General features: G+C 43.6%; 1 long non-coding RNA gene across 1 annotated transcript in view; it reads right to left on the reverse strand.

Moving 5' to 3' along the window:
* LOC126195322 (uncharacterized) overlaps positions 1-16,182 on the reverse strand; it is a 104,445-nt gene that overhangs the window by 39,560 nt on the left and 48,703 nt on the right. Inside the window, exon 2 of the long non-coding RNA XR_007538580.1 lies at positions 15,708-15,790. This is a non-coding gene — a long non-coding RNA (uncharacterized LOC126195322). The remainder of the gene's footprint in view (positions 1-15,707; positions 15,791-16,182) is intronic.

Genomic DNA, 16,182 nt, shown 5'->3' on the forward strand with positions numbered 1-16,182 from the left:
CGCCTTTAGACCGCTCGGCTAATCCTGCGCGGCTGGCAGTCATCGGCTGAGTAGTTGTAGCTACGTTACAAGCAGAACTACCACATCACTCCGTCTAAAAACGTTGCCTGGCTGCTGTGGACGAAGATATTACCACTGGATCGTGAAGTACTGGAACTTGTTCTCTAATGGATAATATATGTGAATGATGTGGAATGTCATTGTCACCGATCCTTTGATTAAGGTAGCATTGACCTTGAACCAAAACGAAAATATGGAGTTTTCGATGGTACAGGGTTTGTCGATTGCTCTTCATATTAACGAGGTCAAGTAACATACCTGTCCCATCCATCAATACTACAGTTCTCGCCACTACCGTGATTGGTTAAAAGAACTTAGGCGTTGGCCCGGAACAACGCCCAAATGCCAAAGAAGTTAATTTACGTAATCAGAGCGCCCTAAGCAATTTACTGTGGGAAGAACCGTAGGACATTGAAATATCATGCATCCAGTACGTTTACCAATCCACGATATAGCGAATCGCGGTTGTTATTTGGGCTCCTGGAACGAGGTACCAAATTTGATGTCCTGCCGTTCTACATTTCGAGTAACAGTACTGACGTGACCAGGGTTACTGGTGATTAGACAAAACTTAAAGAATTTGCGCCCACTCCTAACAACTATCCATGTTTTCATTCAACCATCACTGCACTTACGTTACTTTCTTGCTTCACTGAAATCAGCACGGGTTTAGAATGAAGTAAAATAAACAAAATTCAATGATTCTATTTTTTGTGATACAATAACAATACACTGAGCAACATACAGTTCAGAGTAGCACAGCTTGCACCGTAAATGCATATCCTTCAGTGTTGCATTGTCGATCAATGCAACGCCATAACGAACAATCAGACGCAAAATATCCTCTTTACACTTCAAGTGTTATAATGAGAGCAACTCCGTCTAAGAGTCGTAAATAATAATAAGACACGAGAGAGGTGCGTCTTATGGAAATGTTGCTCTACCCAAGTCAACCCTAATCTCCTAGCGCTTTCCTTTAATACTTGTTCGCCCCTCCAACCCTTTATCCTCGTGTTACCCTTTTTTTCTACTTAGTTCTGCTTCGCTCTCAGTCTTGGAATTCTCCCTTTGCCGTGCCTCGCTTTTCTTTCCTTTCTCACAAAAATGTGCTCCCACGAAAACGAAACACAGAACCCGAGATCCGGCTGCGATATCCGAGTTACGGGCTCTTTACAAGCTCAGATTTGTCTGAGAAGATAATGTTTGCAACGACAGTCTGTCCATCTGATCTGCAATATTCAATTCGAGTTTACACCTTCCAACCACAATGCTGTTTTCGCACAGTGCCTAATTAGTAGCCCCAGAGTGCAGAGTATTTTCTAGCGATGGCCAAATTACGGAAATTTGCTTATAAGATTAGTTCTATAAAACGCAGAAGTTCAGTAGGGGCTCGACTCTTCAGAATTATTCTTTGTGTTGTTGCAGTAAGTTACACTGTATACAGGATGTTTCAAGAATACTTTTACAACACTGGAAACAGGTTCCTCAAGAGAAAACAATAAATAATGTCTGGTAAACATGGGCTTCAAATGCTTTAAGAGTTATGAACAGTTGTTCAATGAAAGAGATGTGTTTCACAGTAGCGAAAATGAGAAAGTGCTCATCGCTCTTACGGCGTGCTTTTTAGAGCCCATATTTATTAGACACTTTTGTTCTTGGTTTGGTGTAAGAAACCTGTCAAAGTATTTTTGAAACACCCTGTATAAGGAGAAATGACACTGTAATCGGGAAATCACTAAGTGCTTACGAAAGACTTAGACTCACATTGAGGTACTTGGCAGATGGCAAAAGCAATGATTATCTTAAATTTTCTGCTGTGATATCACCGTCACTGTTGAGGCACATCATTCTACTAAAGCACTTCTACTAAGGCACTTCGTCTCATCAAGCGCAACCAGACTTCGCACAGGTCGAGCACAATACTAACAGAGGCAAATTTTTCCGTCGGGGGGATTCGATCACACGCAACTATTTGTCTCTGCGAACACTGTCTGTACAGACAAATCGCTGTAAATCTCTGAGCGTGTAAAGGGTTCTTTACGCCACTGAGTAAGTCAAAAATGGCTCTGGGCACTATGGGACTCAATATCTGAGGTCATCAGTCCCCTTGAACTTAGAACTACTTAAACCTAACTAACCTAAGGACGTCACACACATCCATGCCCGAGGCAGGATTCGAACCTGCGACCGTAGCAGCAGCGCGGTTCCGGACTGAAGCGCCTAGAACCGCTCGGCCACACCGGCCGGCACTGAGTAAGTCATTATAAGATCATGAGGGAAGGCAGTGTGCTAAGATGCTCCAAAATTTCCTATACCATTTCGTGATTTGTAAAGCCACTCACTGAACATTGACTGTGATGTGCGTGAGACGGGAGGGCCAGAGCGTGCAGCAGACGCACGTGTTTTAGCGGCAGCTGCGTGAGAGGGAGCAGTGAGCTGGTGTAGCGCAGCTGCGGTTGCGGCCGTTTGCGTCACGGTGCCCGCTAATTATAGTGGCCCAAGGCCTACCTGACGCCCGCCGACGCCGACTCCGACACCGACGCCATGCCGACGACCACGCAAGGTCGCTCGCCCGCCTTCCCGCTCACATTTAGAGCGCACCGCCATTTCCCTGTAGCGTCCTAATCACAAATTAACCTCCGATTGGCTGTTAAAAAAAGGCACAATAGATATATTTTTGTACACAATCTGTACCTACAAGTTAACATTTCTTCTTCACATGGCCACCACCGAAATTCTAACATGTTTCGTGCCGTGACACCAACTTTTTAACCCTTCAAAAACAATGGTGCCGCCTGCTGCTTCAGATAGTTGCCGGAACCATCCTTTCTTCATCGTCGGTCGCGAAGTGCTGGGTAGCAACTAAGCTGTTTAGTCGCTTCGTGCCCAGTCCGTAGTGTAGGGAGGACGATGAAATTTGTCACAGCCAAAAAAGCTGTGAGTTCAGATTCGCTGTGTGGGGTCGCCGCTCTGTCATGATGGAGAATGATATTCCTTTGGTAATCATCCTGTGCCGTTTATTTGAACTGACCTTCGCAGTTTCGTAAGTCTCACAACAAATCTGTTATGTCACAGTATTCTCACTCGTCACTCTAATAAAAACTATTGTGGAAATTTATTTGCGAGCCCAAAAAACTATAGCAATCATTTGCGATTTGACAGTGCCTGCTTGATTTTTTTGACTTACTGAACTGGTCTTTAGTTTCAGAATTCACGTACTGCACACACGTCTCGTGCCCACACTATTGCGTTACATTAATTCCTCCCTCTCTGAGCGCTGAAATACTGTCAAGGTCGAACTCTTTCCTTCAGTTTTGCGGACATCAGTTAGACATCTTGATACCCACAATGCACAAAACTTGTTAACCTTATCTCTCTGTAAAAATGCCAAAGAGGGTTGCTGAAATCTGAGACATATCTTCATAACAAATTTGCAATGTCTATATAGTGTCTGGGTAGTACTATACAGTATCCTTCGGACATACATGCATCCCCAAAGGAACAGTCACCGTCGACAATCTACAGCCATATTAAATGAAAGAAAAGTAGCCGCAATTTGCGAATATGTCCTACGCCTTCAGAAAGTTCAGGAATTTTAACGTCTCGCACGCGCAGTTTCGTCAACACGCTGGACGAGTTCATCAGTCTTCCTCGACCACCATGCACGTGTGTGACCAGCCTCGAATTTTCTGCAACACTCCTTCACAACACCAATAACCCCATTCCCTCACACACGGCACAATCGACGACGGACCTCAGCCGCAGTTACTCCTGCTTGCAAGAAGCGATTAACAAGACCTGGATTCTCAACCGGCGGGACATGAAGTAACACCGTCCATTTCAGTCGCTTGCTGCTTACGTATTCACAAACGCAACAATGCTGAATTACGTAAGATGACCTTCAAAGTCTCCTTTTCCAACCACGAAAGCGCAATGAAGCTAGTTTATTTTTAATAGCCCATCGGATTTAATTTATGTAAAACCCTTCTACTTGTAGCGAAGGTGTATATTCCAGTAAGTTAAGATAAGAAAAGCATTGTATAGGACTTATAACCACTTTTGCACCTAGACTAAAATCTTCTTCACAAGCAGAACGCAGTACATTGCCCTGGATGGAGTCATCTACACACACAAAAATAATTCTGGGTTTGCCATAAGAATGTGTGATAGCGGTTTTGCTGTTCATGATAACAACTAATGACTTAGCAGACAGTATTAGTTACAACCACAGATGCTTTGCGGGTGGCCCCGTTACCTGAGACGAATTTTCTTTGGTAAAAAACGCAGTAATAGCCTCGTATATAACAACAAATTACCAACACGGTTCAAAGGTGACATACTAGCTCCTAATGTAGAGAAATGTGAAGTTGTGCACATTACTAAACATGCAAGTTTTGTGCAGTGTTTGTCTATACAATTAATAAACCTGGGAAAATAAATTGTTGATAAGGTGAACTGGAACAAGCGCGGACTTTGCGTAGCGAGTGAAACAAATGCAGACAGTGAGGAAACAGCAAACAGTTTGTTTCCAGGTACTCCGCCAAAATGTTTCTAACAATCGACACAGAATGCTTTAAGATACATTAGTCGTTCAGAATAAGCTGTGCATCTTGTTTATTTTCACTTCCACAATATGAAATGAAAGTTTCCCAAACAGTAACTCACTGACTACTAAGTGAAAATTTGGGTTTTTGATCACTGAATATCTACTACGATTATTTCTTTGGTTCTGGCAAAGCTCTGCCCAAAGGAAGGAAAATAAATACGAGTAGCGTCGTGTTTTGGATTTGGCTCTAAGACTCAAATAGAAACTGGTTAGGTCTGCTGGTTCGCACATTTGAAGCAGGCAAATGCGCGCCAACATGTTATATTGTAAGATGTATGAAAAACATGTTTCAAATCATTATGGTCAATAAATCATTTTTATATATGTTTTACATTTTCAAAAAACTTCTCAGATAAATATTACCAAAAATTCGTGCTATTTTTTCCCACTGCTCGTCAGACTATTCCATCACACCTAGTTTCCTCGGAGAAAAAAGAGTTGCGAAGTCGAAGTGCCCATTATGAAAATATACTTAAGAGCTTGAGAGAGAGAGAGAGAGAGAGAGAGAGAGAGAGAGAGAGAGAGAGAGAGAGAGAGGGGGGGGGGGGGGTAGAATTGAAACTTCACCTGAAATTTAATATGGTACAAACACACTGCATAAAAGGAAGGTATCCCCAACCATGTGATGATGAGAAAACACTTCTTAAAACTTACCATAGTGCATAAAGTAGTGGTCACTGCGGCATAAAAACTGGATGGATTTATTCTAATTAAAATAGTGTGATTCTTTCATATATAGTCCGGATTAAAATCGTCTTTGGATACAACGTCCAAGGGTCATAGGAAAGTTTGGGACGTATATGTTGTGAATATGTTGAATTTTATATTTTGATGTACTGTATTTACACGTAAGGCCACAGATTACGGCTGCGCATATATTACAGAACACGAGTCATCATACAAACGTTTATTCAGCACAACTAACTTTAGCAATCACTGAAGCGAGGCCCAACTCTTTCAATTACTGTTATCCAGAAAAAAATGTCGACCAGTCTGCGGAGCGTTTGCTCTCTTTCATTAGCGACAGAGAAGCCAGGGCCGGGTTGTTTTCGAAGTCCATACACAGCCGAAGCACCGGTTATGCTAATGTCTACCGACAGAGAGCGCTGTCAAAGAGCAGCAAAGGATATACGACGCCGAGCCGCCCGGTATGCGGTCGTTAATCACGGATAATTTGCATGGCGCCCACCGCCTCGTAATCTTCCAGGCGCTCTCTGCTTTGCCGTGACGACTACAGGTTTACATTTTATGGAATTGTCATCTGTGGGACTGAATGACGAGATCCGATATGAAAGTCGATGCGGAGGCTCATGTAGTTCAGTTGGAAGGTTTACTGGTCGTCTCATTAATTCTAAAAGCGTGTCCTCTCTCCTGTCTCCCCCTCCATATAGTATTTTGTCTGATCCGCTGCGGCCCGTCACAACTTCCTGTCCTGTGCCAATCTCTTCATCTTACAGGAACACTTACACTCAGCGCTCTGAGATATTTAAATCTCAATTAATTCGGTTAAAGTTCAGGGTGGATAAATAAAAGTATTTGAGATTTGCTGAATGTAACACGGTCAAAGACAGCAAAGGCCTTGGGAGAATGGAACAGATAGAACCTTGAAAAGGGATTATATGATGAACATCAACAAAAGTAAAATATAGGTAATGGAATGTAGCCGACCTGAATCGGTGGACTCCGAAGGAATTGAACTACGAAATGAGATACTAAAAGTAGTGGATGAGTTTTGCTAACTGAGCAGCACAATAACTGATGGCAGCGAAAGGAGAGAGGATATAAAATGCGGACTGGCCATTGCACGAAATTCATGCCTGAAGAAAAAAAAAAATGTTAGCATTGAGTATTAATTTAAATGTCAGAACGTTTATCTGAAGGTGTTTGGAGTGAAGCCGCGTAGGAAGTGAAACATAGACGATAAGCAGTTCAGACAAGAAGTGAATAGAAGCTTCTGAAACGTGGTGCTGCAGAAGAATGCTGAAGATTAGATGGGTGGATCGCGTAACTAAGGGGCAAGTACTGAACTGGAGAAAAAAAAATTGTGTCATAACTTGACTAAAAGAAGGGAGTGGTTGATAGGGCACATTCTGAGACATCAATGGATCACCAATTTATTCCCTGGAGAGAAGTGTGTGAGGTAAAAGCTGTAGCGAGAGACCTAGGGATGAATGCAGTAAGCAGGTTCAAATAGATGTAGGTTTCAGCAGTTATTCTGAGATGGGAACGCTTGCGCGGGGTACAGTGGCTCAGAAAGTTGCAACAAACGAGGTGTCGGAATGAAAACCACTACAGCAACACCTCTGGCTTCAGTTATTCCCCGATGTCTGAACACTGTCCTATTATCCTACTATCTCATCATACATTTCTCCAGGATGTGACATAGCACAATCCTCTTATTTTCGTGTTTTAAAGTAGCGCAATAATTTTTTCCCTACTTTTGTATCTTTCCTATCTATTAAGCGCTACTGCCACGTCATTTTCACTTATCACTCGCAATGGATAAAAAAAAGGAAGTGACTTATTCTGTCTTCTGTTCTGCGACAGTATTGTATAGCAGACGGAAAATCTCGATACTGGCTCGCATTTGTAACTAAGCAGCTCGCTGGCTGCTACTAGTTTTCCTCAACATAGCGCGAAAGTTGTAATCTTGGTGGGATCAGATACACTACATAGACGCTAGTACCGAAGGGAGCCAGAAAACCTGCAGGTAATATTATTAGTTATCTAACTAGCCCTCTGAAGATTTAAAACTGCAATGGACAAAAAGATACTCCAAGAAAAGGTAATTAAACATGGCGTTTCTTCGCGAATATATCTCAATTTACGTCCAATAACATCGAAAAATAACAAAAGAAAATGCAGTGCCACTTCGTTCGTACGTTATCGATTGCTGCCAAATGGTGGGAATTTTATAACATGGAAAAACGTCTGTTACAAAATATCTTTCCTTAAATCATTTTATGAACGTATATATAAAAAAAATTTCTTGGGTTACAGTTCGCAAACCAAATAAATCACCGAAATAGTCTTTATTCCCAGTTCTTAACAAAGAGGGTTTACTTTCTTTTTTTCTTTTGCTATTGTACATGCTCTACGAATGGTACAGCTTAGTCATAAATAATGAGTGAGTAAACATTAGTTTGTTACTTCCTGTTACAATCTTGAGATTGTAACACTTCCATGGTAATCCTCATGTCGCGTTAATCCTCTTCTGGCGTTCAACCTTATACGATCCTTTACCAAACAATTCGTCAAAATCTCTATTTTGCTTCAATATCATAATGAAATGGTTTTAATTAGAATCGAACATGCTCCGGTCAGTGAAGGCTGTTGTTGATAGTCTTCTTCTTTCGTTTCACCCTACGTTCGGGTACGTCAAATTAATCAATTTTTAATATTCTGCGCCTTTCTATTAGCCCAGTACAGTTTCGTTCTTTTTAATTGTGCTTTCCTTTCTTCTTCATAGATTTGGATTGTTCGTTTGTTTTCCGTTTTGCCTTGGAACCTCTTTTTCTTGTCTTTGTTTTTTTTTCAGTTTTATCCTTCAGCATATTTTCTGCGATTTGGAGTTCTCATAAATACTTCTCCGTTTCCTTAAACCAATTTTTTTCTTTTTGTGGAAGTAAACAGTTTTTTTTTTGTTTATCTGTTTAGGTTCAATTCTGAGGTTGTGTCCATAACAATCAATTCTTCTCTTGCTCTATGTGTCTGAGAGTTTTTCGGTAATTTGGTAAAGGATTTCATTTTAATGTCAGTCAGTTGTTGTTGAGGAATCTAGTCTATTAAGGTAACAATTCTTTCAGGTTTGTAACAGGAATATCAACAACGAATTACATAATGTTTAAATATCGCCTGGCTGCCACAGTTTCTATCTAATAAACCTTTCACATTGAAACTTCAAATAGGACAAAATGCCTGACGAGGATAATTTATCCATTACAGAACACACCACTCGGAGACAATAATTCATTGTCTAATGTGTCACGATACATTTTGTTGACGTGCTCACGTTTCAACCAAAAGGCAAGAGTCCGACATCTGGTTCACTCCCACTAGCGATTCAAGGGCACTGCGCAAAGAACAACGATGAACTATAAACACCGTCACCGGCAACGATAATATTCTACCACTGGGTACAACTTAACCAATTGTGCTGCAGAAAAAAATTAACTCTTTAAAAAGTGCACGTGATTAATCAATATGTCTTGAGTTGGGAGTATGTAGGATTCTCACAAGACGATGTGCTGGTCTAATCGAATTTTGGCTATGTTGGCTATAGTACAAATCTTCATCGTAGTCGATAGGAAAAAAATTACTTATACGTCACACAAAGAATATATGCTAAAGACTAAAAACAAACGAAACAACATATCTCCGTCCGCCAGATCAATAAAGGGTGAAAAATGCTGTAGAAGGAAATCGATCGTTGTCCCGTTGACAAGTCCGTCCCAGTAGCCCCTTTATCTGGTTGTGGGAATCTAAGGAAAACATTAATAAGGATGGCAACGAGTTCAACTTTCTACCTACTGCATCACTTCAATCGGTAAATACGAAAGTATCACGATACAAGTACTCAAACTTATTATTTCGTAGAAGATTTTCGCAGGGAGAGGGATGGTATGTAGCCAGGAAGCACTACGGCCAGCGAAGCTCAAGGGCCGGCCGGAGTGGTCGAGCGGTTCTAGGCGCTACAGCCTGGAACCGCGTGACCGCTACGGTCGTAGGTTCGATTCCTGCCTCGGGCATGGATGTGTGATGTCCTTAGGTTAGTTAGATTTAAGTAGTTCTAAGTTCTAGGGGACTGATGACCTCAGAAGTTAAGTTCCATAGTGCTCAGAGCCATTTGAAGCATTTTTTGAAGCTCAAGGTTACGTGTGCACGACTGCCATAGCCGGGCGTCCGTGAACTGCTTGCACGGCGGGGTCAGCTCGCGCCGTACCGGACATACTTCATCTCTGCCGCCTGTCCTAGATCCCAAACCAGCACGTTCCTGCTAGTGTTTTTATCTCCTCGTCTCCCAATACAGTTCACCAATTTCCAACTGAGAAAACTCGCGTCCTCGGACTCACAAAGAATGGAATAACAGATGTATAGTGAAACTGATAACGAGGTCGTTAGTGGTGCAGCAGTAGATATAAAGGGCAGTCATAAATTATCACATCGAAAAGATAAAGTTACGTAATTATTATTTTTTTCTTGTTTGCAGGTACATGTTTACAATACTGGCAGACGACGAAGCACTATAGAAAACCGCTATAGGAACCAAAATAAAGTGGCGCATTAGTTTGATAAAATGGGACATCGTGCGCTAATTCGTTTCCGGTGGAGTATCATTTTCAGCGGAACGGAAATGTTGCAGCTGTATCAGGCTATTCTAGACGGCTAAACAGGTGATCTGGATTGGCCTAAAGTGAGGCAAGGAATCCTGAAAAACCTAAATAAGAATCTGCGAGGGTCTGTTTGTGTAAGGGGCGATCATCAAGTTTCCGTTCGAAGGCCGTACAGTCCAGAGTCGGAATGCTAATCAGGCAAAATCGCCGTGAGCTCTGTGGCAATCATCCCACAGGCACATCACGCTGAAGATTACTGCTTGGTAAACCACCGTGGCCTGCTGTGTGAAGAATTCCGAAACTGCCTGCTACACATCCCCCTCTGACAGGAATCGTCGACCCTTCACTGCCTTTTTTAAGGGACCTATGGCGTGAAAATCCCACGGAGAGAGATCAATACTATATGGTGGGTGCTCGAATGCCTCCCACTTGAGTTGGTTTAATTTCTGCTGGCCTCAGGGATTGACCGGCGTCTTGTGTCAAATAGCGACCACCAAGGAACTTGGCGCACCATTACACAACTGTGGTTTTCGAGACATGCTGCCTCTTACACATTCTTTATTCTCCGATGTATGTCCACCGGCGTTTGTTCTTCGGCATCCAAGTAAAGAATAATAGCACGCTGATCCTGTTTGGGCGCATTCGGTAATAACGATGCCACACTTCCCGTTGCCGCATTTACCGCATGCACGTCGGCAAACATGAATGTCAACACTAATCCCTTGCCCACACATCGGTGTTTATATACCCGCATCGGAGTCGCGCTACCTCCCATATATGTTGCAGCAATGCCTTCAAACGGAAACTTTCTGGTCGGCCATTATACTTTGCTCCTCCCCAACACAGAGCCTCACGATAGACTAACATACAGTACAAGTGCCACTGCACTATAATGAAGAAAAGTCGGGCCCAAAGGAGCCACCTATATCTTACAAGTTAAAACAATTTCAAAAATATCTCAGGTATCCGCTTGGTGCCTCATTATAACTATAACTGTAATTCAGATTGTTATTTATCGTTTAGCGACCGGCTACCGTGGGCACAGGATGGAGCGCTCGGTGAGAGAATGACGAAGCAGCGAGTAGTCGCATGACTCAAGGCAAGTATGTAAGGCTTAAAGCGGAATGTCTATTGTCTCCGAATCTTCCGAAGTACACTTGCAGTATTGTGCCACGTCGTACGTCCACGGGTGGGTGAAGAGGATTAGTTAATGCGTGTCGCATGCCTATTTAGAAATGTAATCGTAAGGATCAGAATAAAACATATTGTACCTGCACAGGACAATCACTGCGGGTAGGAGAAACGTGATCGCGTGCAAGTCGACTCCAACGCTGCCCGTTATTCTGTGTGCTGCAGTCAGTGACGTAGGATACCGTGAGTGGATGCTGAGTCGAAGGGGGAAATGGGGAGGGAGCACTAAGGGCCGGATACAGCTAACCTACTTGTTAACGACCGCAGGAGGTGCCCGCCGTAGGTGGCGAAGCTTCAACTGCAGACTAAGTGGACTATTTGACGCAAGGTTGTAACATACACTCCTGGAAATGGAAAAAAGAACACATTGACACCGGTGTGTCAGACCCACCATACTTGCTCCGGACACTGCGAGAGGGCTGTACAAGCAATGATCACACGCACGGCACAGCGGAGACACCAGGAACCGCGGTGTTGGCCGTCGAATGGCGCTAGCTGCGCAGCATTTGTGCACCGCCGCCGTCAGTGTCAGCCAGTTTGCCGTGGCATACGGAGCTCCATCGCAGTCTTTAACACTGGTAGCATGCCGCGACAGCGTGGACGTGAACCGTATGTGCAGTTGACGGACTTTGAGCGAGGGCGTATAGTGGGCATGCGGGAGGCCGGGTGGACGTACCGCCGAATTGCTCAACACGTGGGGCGTGAGGTCTCCACAGTACATCGATGTTGTCGCCAGTGGTCGGCGGAAGGTGCACGTGCCCGTCGACCTGGGACCGAACCGCAGCGACGCACGGATGCACGCCAAGACCGTAGGATCCTACGCAGTGCCGTAGGGGACCGCACCGCCACTTCCCAGCAAATTAGGGACACTGTTGCTCCTGGGGTATCGGCGAGGACCATTCGCAACCGTCTCCATGAAGCTGGGCTACGGTCCCGCACACCGTTAGGCCGTCTTCCGCTCACGCCCCAACATCGTGCGGCCCGCCTCCAGTGGTGTCGCGACAGGCGTGAATGGAGGGACGAATGGAGACGTGTCGTCTTCAGCGATGAGAGTCGCTTCTGCCTTGGTGCCAATGATGGTCGTATGCGTGTTTGGCGCCGTGCAGGTGAGCGCCACAATCAGGACTGCATACGACCGAGGCACACAGGGCCAACACCCGGCATCATCGTGTGGGGAGCGATCTCCTACACTGGCCGTACACCACTGGTGATCGTCGAGGGGACACTGAATAGTGCACGGTACATCCAAACCGTCATCGAACCCATCGTTCTACCATTCCTAGACCGGCAAGGGAACTTGCTGTTCCAACAGGACAATGCACGTCCGCATGTATCCCGTGCCACCCAACGTGCTCTAGAAGGTGTAAGTCAACTACCCTGGCCAGCAAGATCTCCGGATCTGTCCCCCATTGAGCATGTTTGGGACTGGATGAAGCGTCGTCTCGCGCGGTCTGCACGTCCAGCACGAACGCTGGTCCAACTGAGGCTCCCAGGTGGAAATGGCATGGCAAGCCGTTCCACAGGACTACATCCAGCATCTCTACGATCGTCTCCATGGGAGAATAGCAGCCTGCATTGCTGCGAAAGGTGGATATACACTGTACTAGTGCCGACATTGTGCATGCTCTGTTGCCTGTGTCTATGTGCCTGTGGTTCTGTCAGTGTGATCATGTGATGTATCTGACCCCAGGAATGTGTCAATAAAGTTTCCCCTTCCTGGGACAATGAATTCACGGTGTTCTTACTTCAATTTCCAGGAGTGTATTTCGGTCATCAGTCAACAATTACAAAGCTCATTCTTCGACAATGTAAATTAGTGTAGCTAGGAATTGCCATATTTACGGCCGAAATACGAAAAGAAACTGAACGTTTCATAAGCTACACTGCAATGCAAAGTTCCACTGTTTCCTGTGAGGACAATATTACAACGTGTCAATCTAATTTGAACACATTAGTCACTGCAGTCAAGAGATTACCACATCCTGTAATAACTATGTGGTGAGCAACCGAGGTTAATTATGGCTACATATCGATAGTATAATCGAATGTGAATCTTCAAATACAAATGTAACTACATATCTAGCATTCTGGCCGTACAACAGTGAGAATTGTGAAATGGAATACCGTTAATCTCCTAATCAGCCATCAGCCAGGAAAGAAGTAGGTCACCCGCACACGAAATGGCTTGCTTTATGGCTTCCTTTCTTTGCCAATGACGAAAACTGGCTTAACCAAAGCGGTCAGACGAGTGAAAGGCTTTAGCAGGCTGTACCACATTTGTCGTATACACTGTGTATGTGGGCTGTGGGCTAAAATGAGGGCAATGGACAGTAGCTTCCACCAATCACATCAGCCAGTCTATCATAATTTTATCATAAGACGTCGATCTTATCTTTCAAAATAGCCAGATCATAAAATGTTAACACCCTCAGCATCGTTTTAATTCGAGTTAATAAGACTTCCAATATCTTTATCCCCTATCCGAATTTAACACTTCCAAAGCTGAGTGTTATCAGATCAGGTGCCACTTAACACTCGGGCAGTCACTTAAAGTCTTCATAACATATACCATACTCGAATTAAGACCTTTTAAGACGTACGAGTATCAGTGTGTCTCATTTAAAACTGGAGGTACGGTAGGTGACTTTTTATCCGATTAAGTTTTTACATTTATTTCATCGTAAGCTGTTTTGCAATGAAAACTCAGCGAAAAGCACTTACACATGTGTAACTTTTTCTCCAAATCTCAGTTTCTGTGTAAACACAAACACATATACGAAGATGGAGAGATGTGTGACAATTCGATGAAGGAAAACAAATCTGTTTTTAGAACCTCTGTTATAGGAAAAGAAGGCAGGTTACAGTCAGTCGAGGTAGACGACTCAACTAGGCTGTAGTTCTTTGATGCTATAAACAACGTGAAAATATCCGAAATAACCATCGGCCTGAAAATGTGGAAGATAATAACAGTTACCGTCTTCTGTGTACCCAGGAAGACGACTGTAATTTTCGTAAACCCAACGGTGACGTCATCAGCGAATGTAACTTAACAGCTCCTGTTATGACTCATTTCGGAGTATCAACCATACAACATGCGGTTTCAACTGCGACAGATTGGTGGACAAATGAGTCTGGATGTTCTGATTTTCTAGTTTTTATGTGATGTAAAACAATGAAGTAATACTCTCGTTTTTGATACAATGCTTTACCATTTCACCTATCGGGAGAAAAAAGTGTGTTACGATACATGCGACAAAAAAGTTTCTGGTGAATGAGATTCCCATCGCCTGACACGTGGCTTCTAATAGGGCAACGCAGACTGAACTGGGAGTTTCATACCAGTCTCTCTCTCTCACACACACGACTCTTCGCCACATTAGCTTTTTTTGTTTGCTTCGTCACAGATTCGCGCTCTACAGTGCCTCAAAAATGGTTCAAATGGCTCTAAGCACTATGGGTCTTAACATCTGAGGTCTTCAGTCCCCTAGACTTACAACTACTTAAAACTAACTAATCTAAGGACATCACACACATCCATGCCCGAGGCAGGATTCGAACCTGCGACCGTACCAGCAGCACGGTTCCGGACTGAAGCCCCTAGAACCGGTCGGCCAGTCTACAGTGACGTGCCGTGGTAATGTCTTCAGAGAAACTAATCGAAGTAGTTTACATCATCCAGCTCTTTATAATGCAAGATGTTTTTGAAATTACGCAAGCTCGACCTACCTCTTCTTTGGTTATTTTACAACCTACGTACTAAGAGAGGGAAAATCAAATTTTAGTCACTTGGAGGGCTGTTCAGAATGAAAAGGAGTCAGTCAGGGAGAATCTATTTCTCATTAGCTGTTATCTTCCTCAGATGTGTTGCGAAACATGAATTTAGGTTTGGAATGCGACATCAACATTAATGGTGAAAACTAATATCGCATTTGCTGATGTCATCGTTCAATGTACGACGAACTTCTATCAATAACTTTAATCCCAACACAGCAACCAAGTACGACTTTTCGCTAACGAAGTGAGCTGTTTAGGCAAGGACCCCGTGTCTAGACGGCAGAACTCACAAGCATTTTGAAATTGACAGTTGATTCAGAAGTGAAAATATTTATAATTCAACTGATACTTTAGAGTATCTCCGTGATGCCTTCAAAGTATTAGGAGTTGACGTAAACTGTTTCAACAAAGTGCGAAGTACAACATGAAATTCCATAGCACTTTTTTTAGTGCATACAGGACCGACCAGAAAAAAAAGCAGTTGACCGAATAGTCATACCACCAAAAATTTATTTTAGTTAAAACTCACTCAAGAAATATCCAGACTACACAAGTGTGGTCATTGCAGCCGATTCGACCATTTGTTTGCATAAAAAATAAGAACTACATTAGGAACATAAAAGAGTAGTAGGAGGAAAAGGCACCGGTGAAGAAAGTATGGTGTCATGCAGATGACAAGAGACGAGCAGTGAAAACTAAAAGAATTACGTGTCTACATGCGTAGAATAGCTTCAGATACTCACTTAAGGGTGTTTCACAGCCTGACACCACGTAACTGCCTAGACTTGGCCAAGGACAACCGGCATACGATTTTCCAGTCACACATCTGGAGAGAAAAAGAGAGAGAATCAGGATCGATGCGAACTGACTTGGCAGTGACTCAGTGTGCCGAGAACAAAGCCGCATTAACATAACTGGAAAGCGTTGCTGCGCGCTCCTGCTCGCTGCGAACCATGTCTGTGCGTACTTGGCAGTCAGTGAGACACAGTGCTACAGAAGAGGCTATATCTGAAATTACGTGCCCACGCGATCAACTGAAAAGATTTGTAGATGAAGCTCTTCACAGTTATCAACTGTCTGATAACGGCAACGGGCGATAAATTAAACGTAATGACACATCTGCACTTTCGTGTAAATTATCCCTAACAGAATATTGCGTCATACGGCCGATTACGGCGGTGACTGGACAGCCAGAAAAATAAACATCGATGTATGATG

This window comes from Schistocerca nitens, chromosome 7 (genome assembly GCF_023898315.1).
Source record: "Schistocerca nitens isolate TAMUIC-IGC-003100 chromosome 7, iqSchNite1.1, whole genome shotgun sequence".
NCBI lineage: Eukaryota > Metazoa > Arthropoda > Insecta > Orthoptera > Acrididae > Schistocerca > Schistocerca nitens.